Source organism: Gopherus flavomarginatus, chromosome 1 (genome assembly GCF_025201925.1).
Source record: "Gopherus flavomarginatus isolate rGopFla2 chromosome 1, rGopFla2.mat.asm, whole genome shotgun sequence".
Taxonomy (NCBI): domain Eukaryota; kingdom Metazoa; phylum Chordata; order Testudines; family Testudinidae; genus Gopherus; species Gopherus flavomarginatus.
The window spans coordinates 357,313,441-357,334,423 of record NC_066617.1 but is presented as its reverse complement, the minus strand read 5'-3'; the positions used below and the strand labels follow the sequence as shown (position 1 = coordinate 357,334,423).

The 20,983-nt window shown below is 45.6% G+C and overlaps 1 protein-coding gene across 2 annotated transcripts in view; it reads right to left on the bottom strand.

Annotated features, from left to right (window-relative positions):
* Positions 1-20,983, bottom strand: part of GAB2 (GRB2 associated binding protein 2) — a 186,642-nt gene that overhangs the window by 131,390 nt on the left and 34,269 nt on the right. Inside the window, exon 1 of one of the 2 annotated variants that reach the window (XM_050941176.1) lies at positions 5,936-6,002. The exons of the other annotated variant lie outside the window; for it this stretch is intronic. The gene's annotated coding sequence lies outside the window, so the exon portion shown is untranslated. Of the gene's footprint in view, positions 1-5,935; positions 6,003-20,983 lie in introns of those variants that run through there. 2 annotated transcript variants of the gene reach the window in all.

The window sequence follows — 20,983 nt, the reverse complement described above, 5'->3', positions numbered from 1 at the left end:
GTTTGTGTGTGTGTGTGTGTGTGTGTGTGTGTGTGTAGGTCAGTCTCATCACAAGTTCCGGAGCAGAATACAAATATCCTTTTTGTATCCCCTCATCCCATCCCGCTTGCCCCAGCAGATGCTGTAAACATTGCAGAGCCAGAGAACAGGCTGATCTAGAAGCAATGCAGTGTTAGCTCTTTTGTTCATTGTCAGCTTGACGAAAACATTCCCTTCCTTCTGCACAGACCATGTCATTGCATCAGCCAAGCGTCCCCTCCTCCCCCCCATGTTTGTGGCAAATGCAGCTATGGGGGAATGTGGGGCTCTTTTAAAAGTAAAGTGGGACCCTTTCCTTCCTGCAGGGTGCTGCCTGCTTTAGCTCTAGGTGGTGCTGTTATAGAACGAGTCACACACACTGTGCTCTCTCTTCTGGAGACTTTGATATTTAATTTGTTGCCACCGGAAAACTCACTCAACGTCATCCAGACAGAGGCCAGGTTTGCTCTTGCTCTATGGAGATAACCTGACAGCCTTCTGTACTGGGTTAAAGCTTCGGGTCCTCATCTTCCATCCCCCTGCAATACTTCTGCCAGCCTCTACCTCCTTTTGTGTGAGCAGAACAGACCTTTGCTCGCATTGCCAGTCACACAGGTATTATAGTATATTAGCTAGTTTGAGCTAAGATTTTTCTCTTGCTAGTGTCCCCTTTTAACAAGCAGGATACCTAAGGACACCTAACACAATGTACATGTCAGAAGTTTCTTTAAGCTTGGCTTGACCATTGAAATCAGAAATCTTTCCATTGACTGCAGTGGGCTTTGGATCAGCCCTTCACTGCACAACTGGGGAACACATGGTCTCCTCTCTCTCTGGCCAATACACATGCTCCAACCCTCCCGCAGGAAACATAACATTTTCTTTCTATATGAAGGCAAGTGATCCGGTGACTGGGAGCCAAGAGGAAGCGTTTCCTCTTCCTCTCAGGATGTTTACCCTTATAGCTGCTCTCTTTGACTGGCTTGTCAGGAGCAATGGCCAACACGGAGGTGTTCCTCCCAGGCCTTTGCAACAGCATGTATAGAAGCAGCAAAGAATCCTGTGGCACCTTATAGACTAACAGACGTTTTGGAGCATGAGCTTTCGTGGGTGAATACCCACTTCGTCAGATTCATGCTCCAAAACGTCTGTTAGTCTATAAGGTGCCACAGGACTCTTTGCTGCCTTTACAGATCCAAACTAACACGGCTACCCCTCTGATACTTGACAGTATGTATAGAGACTCTCCTCTTAGCACTGCACTTCTGCACAGAATCTAAATGGCTCTGAACCAAAAGTGTGAATTATTTGGCTCCTGAAGACCTCAGGATCAAACAGAGTCAAACCCAGGGACAGGAATTGAGTAACTGAAGGGAGATTGTAAACAACTAAGCCTGATTCTCTGACTAATGGGGCAGATGCTCCCTTATTAACCATAATTACTGATCCTGCAGTGAGATCCACATGGGTGGAGCTGTACAGCTATGCAGTGTCCCAGAGTCTCGCTGGAATCAGCGGGTCTCAGCATGGGTCCCATTGGAGGATCCGGGTCAAAGTTAACCAGAGCAGAAACACAAAATCTGCTTTTACCCCCTTCTTTAATATTCTTTGCACTGAATTGAGTAGGGTCCCACGCTGGCAACCCTTAAGACTAGAGCCCTCTGTTTAGGTCAAAGCATGGGACTGGGAGTCGGGAGTCTGGGGTTCATTCCCAGCTCTGCTACAGACCCCTTTGTGACCTTGGACAAATCATTTCACCTCAGACTTTGCAGATGCAACTCTCTCTTTTTTTAAGTTTGTCCCTTTCCTGACCCTCTAGTCTATTTAAGTTCTGCCGCCTTGTATGATAGATGTTCCTCTGAGTGGCATAAAGAACTTCTCAACCTGAATATTTATAGGCTAGACAGGAGCCATTTAAGTCCCTGTTTCCTCTGCAGTCCATTATGAAAAAGGTGAAAATCTATTTTACAAATGAGTTAGGTGTCAACTGAAAAAAGCTCTGAGTGGCTGGGGAAACACAGAATTCGTGAATATAAATATCACTTTTAGCACACAAGAACATAGTGTGTGGAGAAGAAACACAGAAAACCAAACTCTATCTAAGGTTTAGGGAAATGGTGGGGCTGCCGGTGGGCGGGTAGCACTGGGGTGGGGGGGCGGAAAAGAGCTGACGGGGGGCTGCTGACATATTACTGTGGCTCTTTGGCAATGTACATTGGTAAATTCTGGTTCCTTCTCAGGCTCAAGTTGGCCACCCCTTCCCTAACACACCAGGGCCCTGATCTAGATGGGAGCCTCTAGATATTACTGAATACAAACATTTAATAACAAGGATGCTGAAGCAGCACTCGTTTCCCATCACTCATTACGCCAAGGCTGGCTGCGTGGTCTCCCATGGTTAACTATATGCTGTGTAAAGTGGGAAAATGCAGCAGAATCACTCTCTTCCCCTCCTCTCTGAAAAGCACAAAGAGTTAAGATGGGCGGTACAGCACTGAAGGTAAACTTGTTCCTGCACAGCATTCTTATTTCATTGCCCCTTCAGCACGCTCACCCTCCCCCCGCCCCCATTCTTACTCTTCTGCATGGCCGGAGACAGATCCATTAGGCAGTATGGTTTGATGGATTAATATGAGCGACGAGATGAAGAGGCTGTCTGCAGGCAGGGCCTGGCTGCCTAGATTCTGAATGAAGAAGGGAAGGGCTGGCTCGCTCATAGAATGGATGCAAAGTGGCAGTGGTTAGACTCTGCCCAGAAAGTTAAGCAGAGCTTTGCTTTTTCAGTGAAAGCTGAGATTCTCACATAATCACATGACTCCAGAAACTGGAGATTTAAGAAAAAAAACACCATATATCATGCAAATTGGCAACACTGTTAAATCTTCAGTACCCTTTGCTGCCACATCGTATTCCACAGGTGGCTGCATTTCAGTGAGAGGTTTTGTTTGTTTGTTGGTCAAGTTTGTTGGGCTAAAAAGTCAATAAAGATGAAAATATTATCATCAATCGCAATTTGTCTTGTAAATTGGGAGCTTGGATTTCTGAAAACACACTGTCTGCCTCGCAAGTCCATCCAATCGAATATCCGCAGCACTCATTGATCCCCCTGTCCTTCTCTCTCCCAGCAGACCCCAATACTGCACTCTTGTACATACAGTTGTGGGATGGGAAGAAATCTTTTCATTTCCCTGAGTCAATCAGCTGACATCCTAAAGACATCCTGTGTCAATCAGCTGACATCCTAAAGCAGCGCATACTTAGATCTTGCTTTGTTTCCCGGACTAGCAGTGAGCCCCTATGTTTTAAAATCCCACTTGTGACTTAAACCACTACTGACCTTATTAAAAACCTTTGAGGACTTTTATTGATGGCTATCATTTTGAGTAAAATGGCTCTTGCGCGCTCTAGATATACTTTACCTTTAAGGCAGCTGTGGAGAACACAGACCAACAAACCCAAGGCAACGTAGCAACACTTCAGAGAATTTTGCTGCTCTAAATGAACTGGACAATGCATGGCCCTTCCCAGACAGCAGCTACTTGCAAATTAAACTGCCATCAACATAAATATTTTGCTGCCCTAAGCAACCACCTGCCCACCCTATCAGACACAACCAGCCCTGCAGACACAACAGTTTGGATAAAAGTCAAATTCTGCTCTGCTACACTGGCATACGTGGCAATAACTCTATTGACCTCAGTGGAGTTACTCTAGATTTAGTAGAGCCCAGAAGTGCCAGACGGATTCAGTACAGCATCCTACACAGACCAAGTGTTGGACCTGATCCTGGCAGGAGCTGAGCACTATCAACCATTGTTGATTACAATGAAAAATGTGGAAACTCAGCTTCTCTCAACGCCCAAATAATACAATACCTGAACTGCAGATCTATACCCAAGTGTTCTGCAGTCACTTTCAATATTATAACTGACTTGCATGGGCCAACAACGTAACTCAGAGCACAGGACAAGGAAATATGGGTAAACAGAGGGGGAAGTGTTTGGGAATGTTTTGGCAGATTAGAAATCAGGGCAAAGAGGCTTCCTGCTTTCTCCAGTCCAGGTTTCCTAAAAGACTGATGTTTATTTGCATCACATCACTGCCACCAAGCATTAGCACAAGGGCTAGGTTATTACCACAAAGCCCTGCTAGGGGTGCCAGTGTTAGGATGTTTGGGGAGTCTAAATGTGTCTTTTTTGCTGGTCTCTTTCTCCTTTCACTGCTTCCTCTCAGTTCACCAGGTGTGCTCTGGACTGGTAAACAGAACAATGCTTAACACACCCGCACCAAAGGAGCAGGCTTGTGGGAACATTCTCCAGAGCCGTGGAAAATATTCAGAAAACTGCAGTATTTTGCATACAGAAAGGGAGCAAAGCTTTGCATCTGGCCCTTATTTCTAAGATGCACCAGCCCAAATACCTGGACTCAAATCTCCTATCCTGAGACAAAGATCAGATCTGGACCTATACACACAGCTTGGAGCTACCAGATTAAGAGAGTACAAAAAGGCAATTGGGGACAGATTTCACCCTCAGAAATGCCTCATATGGTTATGTGGTGCGAATGATAAGATAATTCAGAAATATTTCAAACCTGATACAATAACATGCCGGCTGCGATTGCAATTTAGTTTCTATTATCAGGTTTTTCATTGCTTTTCGCTCAGTACAATGGATTCCTAGTTTGCATTTATTATTGCCATTACATGTTCGATTTTAATAGAGGGGGTGCTTGCAGCTGTCATGATAGGCTTAAAATATATTCTTTATGTCAAACTGCACAGCAGACATTTCCTCCTTGAGGCACTGACAGGTCACCTCCCAAAACCAATTAGCTAATTGCCTAATATTACTCCCCGAGGAGCAAGAGAAATGACTGACTTGTGAATGAACTCTGTCCATAGAAAATGCATATTCTCTCTCTCTTTTTTTAAAGCCCTAATTTAATCTGTTTAACTACTTCCAACAAATGAAGCAGTGTGTCTGCCATTTTATGGCACATTGAATCTTTGCCAGTGTATTTTATTTATTTTATTTTTTTTAAGATAAAGAGGAACAAAAATGAAGTGTTTGCACTTCCTAACAAGGATGGTCAACTTACCATAGTTAGAGGGGAAAGGTGAGAGGTTATTTATTGTTAGGTCGTTCTAGGTTTCTAGTCCCAGCTCTGCCATTATTTCATTGTGAGGTCAAAGCAGCTAAATACCAAGGCCCTGATTCAGCAAAGCACTTGCTTACATCCATCTGTGCTGCCAGGGGCGGCTCTAGGTAGTTTGCCGCTCCAAGCATGGCAGGCCCGGTCCACAGATTCGGCGGCACGCCTGTGGGAGGTCCACTGAAGCCGCGGGTGCAGCGGACCCTCCGCATGCATGCCACCGAAGGCAACCTGCCTGCCGCCCTCGCGGCGACTGGCAGAGCGCCCCCCGTGGCTTGCCGCCCCAGGCACATGCTTTGCGTGCTGGTGCCTGGAGCCGCCCCTGTGTGCTGCACTGACTAAGTAAAAATGGCATCTCACTCAACAGAACTGCTCCTGTTGTGAACGCTGAGTCAGACCTGCAGGCTTTGGGGTTTTATTCCTGTTAGCCCTGCAGAGCCAATACAATGAGGAGGGAGAAGGAACAGATTCTATCCTGCATATTCAGTGAAAGTTATATGGTCTCCTGAAGGTATTTTGCATGCAATCTGGTCATTTATCCCTAGGAAATGGTGGGCACAGTATGCAGGGATATGTATGCAGATATAGCATGGAATATGGTAAAATGGACAGAAAAGCCTGTTTGACTTGATGGTGTCTGTGTAATAGGAGATATATGGTTCCTGACTATTCCATTGCAGAGGCAAATAAACAAGACATTGGGCCTTTCTGGTACAGCTCCACGGATTCCTTAGGCAGTTCCACCAGAGAATGAGTTTATTACCTTGGCTCTCGATGTCCGAGGGGACGTTGTACGAAGGTAGAGCTGCAGTTCAGCTTGTTCTGAGAGAAAGTCGCTTTGTCAGCACCACTGCCCAGTCTCACTCAAGAGTCAGAGGCAGGAGTCATGCCTTGAGGCCAAGCCTGCTCCTCTCCCGCCACCTGGTTTTGCCCCACTCACTTGCAACAAACAGCCTTCATTCAAACAGAGCCTGGGTCGCTCAGATGAAAGCCACCGAAATGAGTAGCAGCAAACAGGCAAGAATGTGCCAGGGGACCAGTCCTTGACACTGTGATTTGCTTTAAATAACATTCCTAGTGACGGACACCTTATCAATACTCCATACACCAACAGAGGGCAGGGTTCTGAACTGCCTCATTATGTGACCCTGGACAAAACACAAACTTCTCCAAGTCTCAGTTTCCCTGTCAGGAAAAGCCTCCAGCTCCAGTGGACAGACCTTACCTCTCTCCGTCACTGCCTGCATCTACCCGAGACAGGGGTGCAATTTGGCAGATGCTATCATGACTGAGAAATCCTCTTCAGGATCCCCTCTGCTCACCCCGCATGGGGAGAGGGCTAGAAAAGATGCCCTAAACCTAGGGTGTCTCATACACTCCTGGCTGGATTACCCCATCCAGTGGGATCACTCTGCCTGCCGTCAAGGCTATAAAAAGACAGTGACTTTTGCTACGTGGAATGTTCACACTCTGATGGATAACAAAGATAACGTATGCCCGGAAAGAAGAACTGCTATCGTCGCCAGGGAACTTGCGAGATATAACATCGACATCACTGCCCTGAGTGAGATAAGGTGCCCAGATGAAGGTCAACAGAGAGAAGAAGGTGGAGGCTCAACCTTTTTCTGGAAAGGAAAATCTGCAGAGGAACTGATGTGGACATCACAAGCTGGGAAGAGCAAGTCATCAACCAACCCCAATGGAGCCATATCCTCCATCAGGCAGCGGCCCGATTCAAGGAGAAGCACCTTGTCCTTGAAGCTGAAAAGAGAGAAGGGGAAAAAAATAACTTTCTCCCAGCAGGCTGCTGGCCTGCCACAAAATGTCTGTACCTGCTGCAGGTGGATTTGTGGTTCCAGGATCGGACTCCTGAGTCATCTCAGGACTCATATGTAAATTCATGGTAGAGATCATCCTCAAATTGAGGGATCACCAATCAATCCTCAATCACTACCTGCATCTCCAACCTGCCAACTCCCTGGAGGTGGCCTGACCTCAAGATGCAACACATTTCCTCCCCTGACACTTCCCAACTTGAGGGAGAGATCAAGAGCCAGTGACCAGGAGAGATGGGACAGAACAGGAAAGTAGGGAGCCTATGCGTTCCAGGTGAAAGGTACTAATCTGGGACACTGGAGACCCTATTCTGCCACAAACTTCCTGTGTGAAGTTGGGCAAGTCCTGTGGTTTGTCTGTGGCTCAGGTTCTCATTTGTAAAATGGGGATATCTGCACCTCCCAGGGATGCTGTGAAGACCAGTACCTGAAAGATGGTGATGTGGTCAGGTACTACAGTAATGGGGGTCACATAAGTATGTTCGTTAGAACATGGGTAGTTTGGGGCTTGCTCCTTTTAGGAACATAGGACTGGAGGGGGCCTCCTGGGTCATGTCCAGTCCCCTACGATCATGGGCGACCCCATCCTACAATCTCTTCTGCAGGTTAAGTGCTGGCAGCCAGGCTTTTCATGAAAACGGGCAGTCATCACACTCATTAAGGACCTGATCCAAAATGGAAAGGTTCCCTCAGACTCCAGTGGGTTTTGGATCAGGCCATAAGGGAAGTGTGTCCATAAGCACCCCTGTATCCACATCCTACACGCAATGATTTGTGCACAAAATATGAATTTTCATGATACCTTGCAAGGCATCGTGAAAATTCATAACACTCTAGTCATTACTATCTTTTAGGGTGACCAGACAGCAAGTGTGAAAAATCAGGACAGGGGTGGAGGGTAATAGAAGCCCATACCAAAAAAGGCCCCAAATATCGGGACTGACCCTATAAAATCAGGACATCTGGTCACCCTACTAACTTTGTAAAATGCATGTGTTCACCTTATACGTGAAGTTCTGAATTCTCTCTCTTTAATGTTATTAGAACATGTTTAAGACCAGACAGCCTAGCCTAGGTAAAGATGATAGGTCTGTCCTGGACAAAGGAATGTGGGTTTACCTCTATTTATATATTAGCCCAGAAACCCTCCTCCTCTTCCCTTCCAACCCCATGACACAGCACCACCCAGTGGCCATAAAAAAGCCCTAGGATGTTAGCCAATTGGCTGACAGTGGGTAGTTGGGTATTAGCCCAGGTTCCTAAGGGTTAAGTGTATTAATAAATACATCATCACTACCAATGTCTCCTTTTTTCTTTGGAAAATGCTAAGTCACAGTTTAGCAGGAGTCCAGGAGAGAGGTTGCTTAGGAACTAAATTACTTCTCATTCTTAGACAGTGATTATAGCTGGTGTTGAGGTCAGTGTAGGAGCATTAGACAGGAATCCAAGATTTTGAGAGACTAGCTGTGTTATGTTAGATGTAGGTACCTGGCTATGGAATCATTGGAAATAGATTTTTCTGATTCTGCTATTGCTTTAGTCTTTACAGGGGAAGCCCAAGTATATAATCCTTCCTTGAAGAAAAATTTATTGAAAAGTGAACTCGGGGAAAAATGCAGGCAAGAAAATATTTAATGGTGTCTCAGGGTAGTAAATGAGATCAGATGCCTTTTTTCACAGCTTCAGAGTTAAACTCATCAAATTTGGGGTGAGGAAGGAAATTTTATAATGCTAAATTGCCTTATAAAGGTACCTTTCAACCCAGGATCTCAAAACACTTTATGAACATAAATGACAAGCTGTCTGAGAAGTTGATAATTCTGCATCATTATTAAAGTTGGCCACAAAATGTTTTTTTTCTCCTGTGAAAAATTTCAGTGAAGAATGGAAAAAGTTTTTGTTTTCATCAAAATTTTTCTTTCAAAGGTTTTTGATTTTGTAAGAAACACAGAAATCCAGAATTTTGGCATCCAAAACAAGTAAAATTTCAGCCAAGAGCCAAAAACAATTTAAAGTGGGACAATTCCTGCATTAATTTCTCTTTTGATATACACGCCATGTTTCATTAAAAATATTAACCAACTCTAATTATGATCCATATTTTAAAGATAGGGAAACTTATACAATAATACATTTTAACATTTTTAGAAGGTCTCTTTCTATAAGTCTATAATATAGAACTAAACTATTGTTGTATGTAAAGTAAATAAGGTTTTTAAAATGTTTAAGAAGCTTCATTTAAAATTAAATTAAAATGCAGAGCCCTCCAGACTGGTGGCCAGGACCGGGCAGTGTGAGTGCCACTGAAAATCAGCTCCCGTGCCGCCTTTGGCACACGTGCCATAGATTGCCTACCCTGGTCTAGGGAAATAAATAAAGGACCAGAAAAAGGAGCTTTTCTCCTTTCTGTTTTGTTATGTTGTTGTTTCTGTGGCATGCACAGAAAAGGTTCCGTGTGCAAGCGCCCGGTAGCTCAGTGGCAGAGCTTAGCACCCACAATGAAAAGACCTAGGGTAGAATCCTGGCCCCCCGGAAGCCATTGGGGACAGGATTTCACACTTGGACTCTTATCTCCATGGACAGCTCCCCAGAGCTGCCTGGACTGGGTCAGCAGCTCATTCACTGTTCACTGGGATCTCTTTAAGTTGTGGCTGGGATGTCACACCATTATCACTGCAGGCATGTTTTTTTCTTCCTAAACGTTTCTAGACAGGGAGGTGCCCTGACACAGCTGCTTCCAATGGCATGGAAAACCAGAGGGAGAGCATGGAAAACGCCTGATAAATAAGAACTGCTGCACAAATCCTCCCTCCCCACTCTACATCTTCAGATCTTCCGGCAGAGAGGTCAGTGCAGAAAATATTCCTTTCCGCTCACAAAACCGACCGTGGAACAAGTGGCAACATTTCCCTTCTACCCCAGCTACTGCGTAGAGAGAGAAAAGAGGGACCAGAAGAGTTCCCAAGAAGTAAAGCCACCTGTGTGATCGGCACATCAGCCTCTCAAAGAGAAGTTGCACAGATGCTGCATATTCCACACATGGGCTGCCCAAAGAAACTCTTTTGAGCTTAGTCACCCCAGGAGATATTTATGAGTCAACAGCTTTGTAGCAGTGAAGTAACTGATATCTGTAGAGTAAGCCTAGCTTTTATCTTCCCACTATGTGTATCATAGACTCTTGGCAAAAGACCTGTTAGAATATAGGAGTCATGCCCCTGCCACGGCAGAATTAAATGGCTAAAGTGTTCAGATTTTCATCACTTTCCTCAGCCCCTTCCACATTCTGATCTACCAGGAAATTCTTCTTGATATTCTGCCAAAATCTTCCCCAGTGCCATTAAAATCAGACATCACTTGTGTCTGTATTTCAGAAGCTGTGAGCAGAGCTGGAGCCAACCCTCCACCTTTAAAATGGGGAAAATAGCACTTCCCTGCCTCATAGCAGAGTTGTGAGGATAAATCCAGTAAAAGATTGTGAAGCACTTGGAGATCTATAGATAGAAAGTGCAATATAAGAGCTAGGTATTATTATAAACACAAAGGCTGGAGAGGAAGCATTTAGGGTGACAAGGGGATACACCTCATTATAATGGGGTGCGATTCTGGGAAGGAAAATCTACAGCAACAACAGGAAAAAAATCTTCCTAACTGCGGTGGATGGGATTTTAAATTCAGCCTCCTAACTCCCTGAAGGTATTTGAAAATCCCTTCCTAGATCTGTTAGACTGGTAAAGTCCCATTACCCAAGACATTTAAATTGGACTGGACAAAGCACCAGAAAATATACTGACTGTATTGTAGGGAGCAATCCTACATGGGCTGAGGATGTGCTGGATGGCACTCTAATAGATCTTTTTCACCTCCAGCTTCTGGGACCAACATCCAATGTATCAGCGTTTTTACTCTCTCAAGTGAGATCAAAGTTCAAAAAAAAAAAAAAAAATTCCAGCTAAGGATCAGCTCTCAGACTAGCTTCTAATGTCGCCATTCATTCATGTAGAACCCAGTTCTGCATTTCATACTCAGTCAAAGCTCCCGGAGTCCGGCCTGAGTAAGAACTGGAGGATCTGGTCCTCACGGAACGGGTCTCTCATTCCCATAGATAAATGTTAACAGAGACATTCTTTTGTAACAAAAATCTTATAAAACTTGTTCTACAACTTAAACAGAGATATGCTTAGTATTTTACACAAATGCACAATCATTAACTGGTCTATGGAAGTGCCTACTGATAAGCCTTGCAAGCAGTCACTTTCTTTCGCTTGGTGATATTGATCATATTATGGTTGAGGCTTCTCTACTTTTCCTCATCCTCTTCTCTCTTTTCAGTTGATAGTATCAGTTCAAGTCTTTCATCTCATGTTTAGATCCAAACTTCTGGTTTGCTTACATGTAACTTATTTATTAGTGGCACTATCGAAACTGTACACAATACAAAAGCTTTTTTCTTTCTTCTGCCCATCTATTTTGTTTTATTTTCATTTTCATAATCTTTTTTGGGGGGTACAAATAGCAACTTTCCATCAAGCACCTTCTTAGGGAAAAACATGTCACACCGAGCAGGCAAAAATGCTCAGCTTCTATACTTATGCTTGAGCTGCAACTTATGAGAACAACTTTTAGACATGGGGAAGACTAAACGAAGAAAGGAGACAATTGACCCCCAGATTGAAAGAGAGAGACTTTTCTATACGTAGATGGTAGCTCTTCGGGACAGAAATTGTCTTTTTGTTCCCTGTTCATACAGCATCTAGCACAACAGGGTTCTGGTTCATGACTGGGGCTCTTAGTGGCTATTGCAATACGAAAAAATATTATATGAAGAGATAGTTGCAGGGCTACCTTATTATTATGCTGGTGCTCAGAAAGGCCCACTGAGGCCAGACACTGCACAATCACAGAGACTGAGAGAACCAAGAGGTGAAATGACTTGCCCAAGGTCACTAGGCAGAGCTAGGCTAGAACCCAGGCCTCAAAATTCCTAGTACAATGCACGTTCTACTGGTTCACACTTTCTCCCATCTTAGAGCTCATCGCAAGTGGACATGAAGCACCACTTAGGCCTGTATTTTCAAAAAAGGGCCTCAATCCTTGGGTGTGCAACGTTAGACACGTGAAACCCCCACTGACTTGCTGGAGTTGTGTGTGTTCAGAACCTGTGAGGATCAAGCCTTAGGGCAGCTCAACCAGAGGTACCCAGAAAACGAGGCAGCCAAAGCTAAAGGTGACAACTGAGAGTTCTGGCAACAGCCCCTACATTCTAGGGCTCTGTGTTAGTGTGATGATGTAGCACTCGCTCCATCACAGCCAACAACACATGGCCAGGACAAGGAAACAGAGATGCAAGTGCAGCAGATCCTACAAACATGCTCAGATCGCTATCTGCTCACTTGTAATAAGATCGGATCAGGTGGCCTAGGTTCCCTGCTGTGTTGTAATTTACGGTTTGACCTGAAACAAACAAATATCCTAATCCAATAGCACATGATAGGCCCAAGGCATGGATGACACAGCTAAGGACACTGCAGTTATAGAGCCAGAAATGGAGCACATGCTGAAGTGTCATTGACTTCAAAGTTCAATGCTTTGCTAAACTGGGGCCTAAGTTCTTTGTTCCAAAGTCCTATAAGAATTAACATTGTACCAGGAGCACTACTAATTCGAAAAGGGGAGAGCGCATACGGGATTGGGGAGTGCACTGTAGGTAATTAAATTACATTTGTCACCTAGGTACCACACCAATGAGTATATTAGAAATGCAGACAGGCATTATTATTGCATATAATTTGTATATTGTACCCTATTACAGCAGTGCCTGAAAACCCCAATCAGGGATCAAGGCCCCATTGTGCTTGGTGCTGTAGACAAAAGGACATGGAACCAGAGAGAGAGAGAGAGAAGGAAAAACTATAGACCCTCCCCAAGGAGCTTACTGCCTAGGTGAGATGGATACCGCTGCAGCGTAATTCTGGGAGAAGGTTCTAACCAAACATGGAAGCCAGCTCTGAATACCCCCGAGGGCAGCACTTGAACAAAGATGCCAGAGAACGTATTTGAGCGAGACTTCAGTAGGGACTTTTGGCTTTTGTGCCAAATTTCAATGGACTTTCTGTGTTCGGATTTCACTCCGTGCCCATGTGGACCAGGAGCTTTTTATGATGCCAAGTTGTGGCACCTGAATCATGGAGCTTGATGGTCAGTGAATCCTTAAAAGGAATCCATTCAGTTCTGCTGCATGGGAAAAGCCAGCCAGAGATTTGCAAAGAGATAGGGAGCCTCATGAGTGAAGAGTGCAATTTTCCCCACATGACATTGGATTTTTCAAATGCTGGAGAAAGTGACGGCACTGGGGAATGGAGTCCTCTGCACAGAGAACAGGTACGGCATGTGTACCAGCACAATAATGCTTCTTCCACAATGACTCATTCAGCCACTGCACCAATGCAGTTCCTCCAGGAATGGCATCTCAAAGCTTTCTCAGAAGCCCTCTGGTTGTTTCTTACCCATACAGTGCCTCAGTTCTGCCCTGCAGTGACAACCTCTAGAGTGAGGCAGTTTGTCTCAATCTCTGTTCAATCTTGGGGCTTCTTCACAGAGCCTGCCTGTGTGGCTGCCAGTTAATTCCAGCTGCGGTGGGGGCTGTGTAACATGTGTCCCCATGTTAAGTAGCCTCACACCTTCTATGGGTCATCTCGATTATCGCTTCAAAAGTTTTTTTCCCATGCTGATAATAGCTTCTCTTTATTAATTAGCCTCTTCCAGTTGGTATGGGTACTTCCACCTTTTCATGTTCTCTGTATGTATAAATATCTCCTGTCTGTATGTTCCATTCTATGCATCCGATGAAGTGGGCTGTAGCCCACGAAAGCTTATGCTCAAATAAATTTGTTAGTCTCTAAGGTGCCACAAGGACTCCTTTCTTTATGTGTTCCCAGCACTAAGCCCGCTGATGCCTTTCACCTGGTGGGTGGAGCCCTGGGCTAGGCCCAGTGACTTAAAGAGCTCCATACATCCCATTGCTAGCCCCACCAGGGTCTCAGGTAGTGTGGCTTTCATAGTAATGCCATGTATTCGTTGTCCAGTTGCTCCATGATGATTAAGATGGGCCAGAAGTGGTGAAATCATTGTCCTACATCAGCAGAACTTAGTGGTTTGAAAGCACGGGAATTCCACTGCTGCCCAGGAAAGAAGCAGAAAGAGCTCCCCTGGTCACCCAGTAAGCACCTCAAGGGGGGCCCATTCATTGCTTCTTGCCTATGCAGGAACTGAAGTTCTCAAGCTGAGGGAAAGGGCTTTGGATAAGATGCATAAGGGAAGGAATTATCCTACCCAAACAAGTGAGATAGAGTCTCGAATGGAGAGGGAGCAATGATGCATTGGAAAGGCTGTACACTAGTTTCAAATTGCAGAATTTAGGAAGGTAAACTGGAGGCCTGGGATTTGGCTACGTTCAGGAGAGTCAACACCTCATTCTGATCATGAGACTCTCGACAGCTAGAAATTATCAGAATTTTGGATTGTGGTCTCTTCTGTATGACAGTGCCTCCAGCAGCGTGTCCCCTAGAGGTATTGGTTTGGTGCCAATTCACCACTGACTGAATCACTCTACTGCTTTGTAAAAAGAACAGGAGGACTTGCGGTACCTTAGGAGACTAACAAATTTATCTGAGCATAAGCTTTCATGGGGAAATAGATTCAACCTGTGTAATGACTCAGCCATTCCCAGTCTTTATTCAAGCCTAAGTTAATGGTATCTAGTTTGCATATTAATTCAAGTTCAGCAGTTTCTCGTTGGAGTCTGTTTTTGAAGCTTTTCTGTTGCAAAATTGCCACCTTTAAGTCTGTTACTGAGTGACCTGATGTCAGATTTGTGTCCATTTATTTTTTTGCATAGAGACTGTCCGGTTTGGCCAATGTACATGGCAGAGGGGCATTGCTGGCACATGATGGCATATATCACATTGGTAGATGTGCAGGTGAATCAGCCCCTGATGGCGTGGCTGATGTGATTAGGTCCTATGATGGTGTCACTTGAATAGATATGTGGACAGAGTTGGCACTGGGCTTTGTTGCAAGGATAGGTTCCTGGGCTAGTGTTTATGTTGTATGGTGTGCGGTTGCTTGTGAGTATTTGCTTCAGGTCGGGAGGCTGTCTGTAAGCAAGGACTGGTCGGTTTCCCAAGATCTGAGAGAGTGAGGGATCATCTTTCAGGATAGGTTGTAGATCTTTGATGATGCGCTGGAGAGGTTTTAGTTGGGGGCTGAAGGTGAAGGTGAGTGGCGTTCTGTTATTTTCTTTGTTGGGCTTGTCCTGTAGTAGGTGACTTCTGGGTACTGCTTTGTGCATGCTAGGTGGAAGGATAAGGCCAGGTACTTTTGGGGGTAACCATCCTCTCCCCTTGCCCCTTCTACCACTTGCTCTGGGCCAGTCTCCTGCCTCTTGGTCCCAATTTAGCATCACTTTATGGTCACAACAAATATTTCTGCTCTTTGTTTTTCCTGATCCTTGTGGGTCAGCTTCTCCCATCAATGGTCTCTTGCTCCTGGCCGCTAAAGGTATGTCCACACTGCAGCAGAAAAAAAAAACCCCACAGGCAGCAAGTCTCAGAGCCCAGGTCTACAGACTAAGGCTCATGCTATGGCACTAGAAATGGCAATGCAGATGTTGCGAATCGAGCTCTGAAACTCACCCACTTCCCTGGGTTTCAAAGCCCAAGCTCCAGCCTGAGCGGGAACATCTTCACTGCTATTTTTAGAGCCATAGCGTGAGCCCAGCACTGCAGACCCGGGCTCGGAAACTTGCTGCCCTGGGTTTTTCTTTTTAAATGTAGACATACCCTCAGCAGCTGTATGCCCCAATGGCAGCAGCAACGCATATAGGTTCATGCATAAGTTAAAGGATGATATCCATCAGACCCTGCTGCCAGCACACAGGTGTGAGGAGGCTTCAACTGACCACACCATCCTCCCCAAAGGCCACCCCTCTTTTTGCAGTGCCAGGTGAACACAGCGTATCTCATTGCCCCGGACCCTTGAAACAAGCGGAGAATCAAAGCAGCAGAGGGATTTATATGCAAGTTACACATCGCTGGCTCTATATCAGTTGAGTCCATTTCCCATCCCCTGCCTAAGGGCTGGAACAATCAGCTGTGTCACATTGTGGGAAAGAAAAGGGGGTTGGTTAGACAGGAGTCTGGAGCTGGAGCTGGCAGAAAAACAGAACGAAAAAGAAAGAGAGAAGGAGGCAGCCCTGGGACAAGTCAGGCACCCTTTGCAATCACTGTGCAAAGAAAAGTTTGGCCACCCTCACTATATATGACATATATCAAGTTAGGAGGGTGGAATCCCTCTGTCCATATTTTAAATCCATTCCACATGCAAATACTCAGCCTGCCAAATACAGCTCACATCTGCAGGATCACATATTTTTGTGCTGAGGGCTGGACAGTCCATGCACCAGCCCCATGCCACAAAGAAAGGTCGTGGGAAAAAGCAGAAGGAATTGGTGCGCAGAAACTCCACAGCCTGTCGTCTCAGCATCCTGGTGCACTACAATCGTGAATACAGCAGTATTGAGGGAGGGGGGGAGACAGGGGAAAAAACTGTGTGTGAGAGAAAGAAAATGGAGATGAGAGAGTGTCTGTGTTTGCTTCTCAATTAAAAGCAAAAATCCAGCTCTGCTCTGCCTGTGTCCTGCCCTTTCCCATTGGCGCTGGAGCAGAGAGGACTCCACTCAGCCTTCTGGACCAGCGAGTTAAGAGATATGTGGGTGTGGTTGGGAAACGAGTGGGTGGAGGCTCTGAAAGCTGTGAGAATTCAAAGGTGTTTCAAAGCATCGAGATTCAGACTGTGCTATTAAAGGGCCTCCCTCCTATGAGAGCCCGGCTCCGCTTCCTACCTGTTCATCCAAAAACCTGAGATTTCCCACCAACGCTTGGGAGAATTTTCTACCGGAAAATAATTTCCTCCCCTGCTTTTCAAATCTATGTAAATAGATCTCCTCTCCTCCCCCTTCCCAATACCCAAGCTCTCAGCACTGCTTCACAAAACACAGCATCCATATACTACAGGGACACATGTTTTTGTGCTCATTTGAGCTAAACCTCCTCCACAAATTTCCCTTTTGCCAAATGTTTCTGGGTAGGAAAAATAAACTCCCCCAGCTCAGCTGGGAAAGGGAAGGCGTCAGAAGCGATCTGGAGATCTGACAAGCTTTGCCTTCCCTTTAAAGTGCCTTTAAATCCCCCTTGAAATGTGTGCTGACTTCTCTGGGGCACTTACTGGAAACAAGTATCTATTGTATCCAGTCGATATTTAAAGGCTTTTCTGCAGCTTGACATGGGAGAATACAAATCAAAGCTTAAAGGACATCGGTGGCTTCCTCTTTGCCTGCCTAGGAAGAGGGAGCACCCTTCTATGTCAGTGGTGTCAGCTTGCGTCATTGTGTCAGCATTACCACCAATGGTCATGAGATGCATCAGATTGACAGCTCTGGAAATACAAGCATCCTCCGTTTACTCACAGAGCAGGTATAGTTAGGGCTCTGTGTCTGTCATGGAGGTCATGGAAATCATGGGTTCTGTGGCTTTCTGCAACCTCCGTGACTTCTGCAGCGCCCAGTGTGGCTGACCCCAGGGCCAGCTGCTCAGGTGGCCCAGGGGACAGCCACAGCAGCTGCTCCTGGAGTGGCTCTGCTCAGGCAGCCCTGGGCCGCTGGCCCCAGGGACTGCCCAAGCAGTGACCAATCCAGCTGGCCCTGGGGATCCCCTGAGCATCAGTCCCAGGGCGTGGCTGGAGCAGCTGCTGCTTGGCGGTCCCTGGCAGCAGTCCGGGGTGGCCAGAGCAGTGTGTGGAGGAGGTGGTGGCCCCAGGGATGGCTGGAACAGCCACTGCTTGGCGGTCCCTGGTAGCTGGTGCCACTGCTTCCCCAGGCAGCGACCCCTCGGCCCTCCTGAGCAGCAGGCCCCCCCTTGGATCCCTCCTGCAGTGGTTCACCAGTCCTGCCCTCCAGCAGCAGCCCCCTCACTAAGATTTAGTTAGAGGGTATTTATGGTATAAGTCATGGACAGGTCACAGGCCGTGAATTTTTGTTTATTGCCCACGACCTGTCCATGACTTTTAATAAAAGTACCCGTGATTAAATCGTAGTGGTGGGTATAGCACAGGCAGGAGCGCACACTTGCCCAGTGGGTTTCAGCCATGCCCTACGAGTTGTTAGAGCTAGAGAGTGTGCATCTCCTGGGGGAATTATGGTCAACTCAGCCCAAGCACCCCAGCATGGCAAAAACTCGTCTGCTCCATACTCACAATAAGCTATTGAGGTCCACCCTGTAGTGACATTCCTGTTATGGGCACCCATTAATTCCTTATAGGCACCAGGGGTGAAGTGTTCCTTGAGAAGACATTTGGAAGAGGAGAGAGTGGTGGCATTATTAGTTCACGGAAGCCTCAACATCAGGGGCAGCATGGGAGAAAGCCCAAGGCTGCTATAGTTGGCTGCACACAAAGAGACAGGAGAGAATATATAGGGGTAGGCAGAGCTAAGACAGCCTGGGTGGGGCAAACAAGAATGGTTGCACCTGGAGAGTCAGGATTGTCCAACAGTTGGGGCCCTATTTTAGGACACAGGAGACCTGGGATCAAGTCCCTGCTCTACCACTATCTTCCTGGGTGACCTTGGACAACTTATTTGGTTGCTGTACCTCAGTTATTCCATCTGTAAAATAGGGATAATTATGCTGTACTCTCCTTGGTAATGGGCTCTGTGGTTCTTGGATGAAATTTGCTATGTACCTGCTAATTAATAACAGTGATTATATAACACTACAGATCCTGAAAGGACGCATCTTAAATAAATAAGCAAACAGCAGCGGTAGAAGGAGAACAGAAACAGAATAAAAAACACTGGTTAATAAGTAGAGGTCAAGCTAGGTGATCTAATGGACACTTCTAAAAATGTATGAATATCTCACTCAGATATTCTCACCCAGCAAGCATGAATGTATTTGTAACATGTGGAAATTTAAGAGGTGCTGCCATTTTAGGAATCAGAGTAATTTGTTATGTAATTAGAAGCAATTCAGAACTGTCCTGATCCACCAGCTCACCAGGTCTCAGCTGACCATCAGAAACAACAAGAGTTCATTTTTTGCTTTTAACTTAAAACACAGAAGGTGAAATTCATCCCTGTGCATTGAGTCAGCGTGAAGCTTAGACGCCACTTACATCCCACTTATGTTCTGAAAATAATGCTGACGTGGGACCAAGTGGTGAATTTCATCCAGACTGTACAGGCTGGGGAACTGTAAATTTTCCCCTCCACACATACCCCACGAAGATTAACATTTGTGAGCCATCACTCGGAAATGATTCCCATGCAGCACAATGTACATCAATCACACCCACAAACAGTGGAGCCAGGGTTAGAGCCTCAAGCAGATATTGATTAAACATATTTCCAGCTTGCAAGTCTGAAAAGCAGGCACTCCTAATGTCAAAAATAAATCCTTAAAGGCCACCTAAGTGACTCCCAACTGTCCAATACACCCCTCTGGGTAAGACTAGTGTCTGTTGTTGTCTAAAGTTATTCCTTTCTATTCTCCAGTTCAGAATTCGGGACAACGTGTACGTTTTGCACTAATTTCACTTAGGAGCATGAACAGCCTATTCTACATTCAGTGCTGTCTGTGTTTGTGTCCATTACTTTTTCCTGATGGATTCTTTCAGTTACCTTTGTATGTCTTCTGCCGTTGAACAAAATTACTTAATGCAGTGGTCCCCAACCTTTTTTGTCTGGCGGGCGCCAGTCTGCGAGCCATGGAGGACCGTGGCGGTGGATGCACATCTGCCGAAATTCCATCAACATCAATAGGCATCACTACCGAAATGCCACCGACAAGCAGCATCATCCAGAGGCATCGCCTCTGAAATACCGCCGAATATGGGCGGCATTTTGGCAGCGACACCTCTGGATGACGCAGCTTGTCGGTGGCATTTCGGCAGATGCTCGTCTGCCGGCCAGTACGCGGGTGCACTTAGATGCTCTGGCAGGAGCCATGGCACCCGGGGGCACCACGCGTTCGGGACCGCTGACTTAATGCAACAATAAAACAAAACCCACCTTAGCTTTGTGTGTCATGTTGGATACCTGTAAAATTGCCATCTAGCCTGAATTTCCTGGGCCAGTTATGAATTTCAGAGGGTTGTCTGGAGAACATCTAGAGCTGGCCTTCTCCCTGCTGCACATCCCATGAAATCCCCATGTATGTTTAAGTCAGGGTGGATTTGGCCCACTTGCAGGATGAAATCAGAAATGGCAATTTATTTGGCACAACCCAATGACATTGCATCAGTACAGGAAGACATATGTTATTATTTCCACAGTGTTGTAGGAGGACATGGTGATTTCTATGGAGAATTATGCAAAAACAACACCAAATGAAGTCTCTACTCTGGAGAATTTGATGTATACATAAGTCCAGTAGATGTAACTGTTGTGTGGGCACTATAGCTGGCAGGGAGTATGGAGCATATGGGTTTTGGGAAAAGATTTTAAGGAGACAGGCATGCAGCAATTCTCAAAAAAGGGCCATAGTTTTGGAGTTTAAGATATGCAGCCTACATACCCCCACATCATACATCATTTGAAAGCTAATTTTATGTATGTTTAGATGAGATTGGGTGTGGAGCTGTTGCATGGTGACATAAGCCTGTAGGTGAGGTGAAACAATAGCACCCGAAATGCAAGTGTCACATTTTGCACAGTTCCAGAAACACTGCAACAAGAGTCGAGTACAGTTTTTACTGTTTATGTTAATTTCAACACCTTAATGTGGTGTTTATTAGTCAAAGCTGCCAACCAACAATATTTTAACAGATTTTTATTGGTTGTGCATGGGCACGTATTTGTTTCCCCTCAGAAATGATGGAGCTGTTTAGCATGTGGCCAAAATGGCAAATATCAATATTTTGCAATA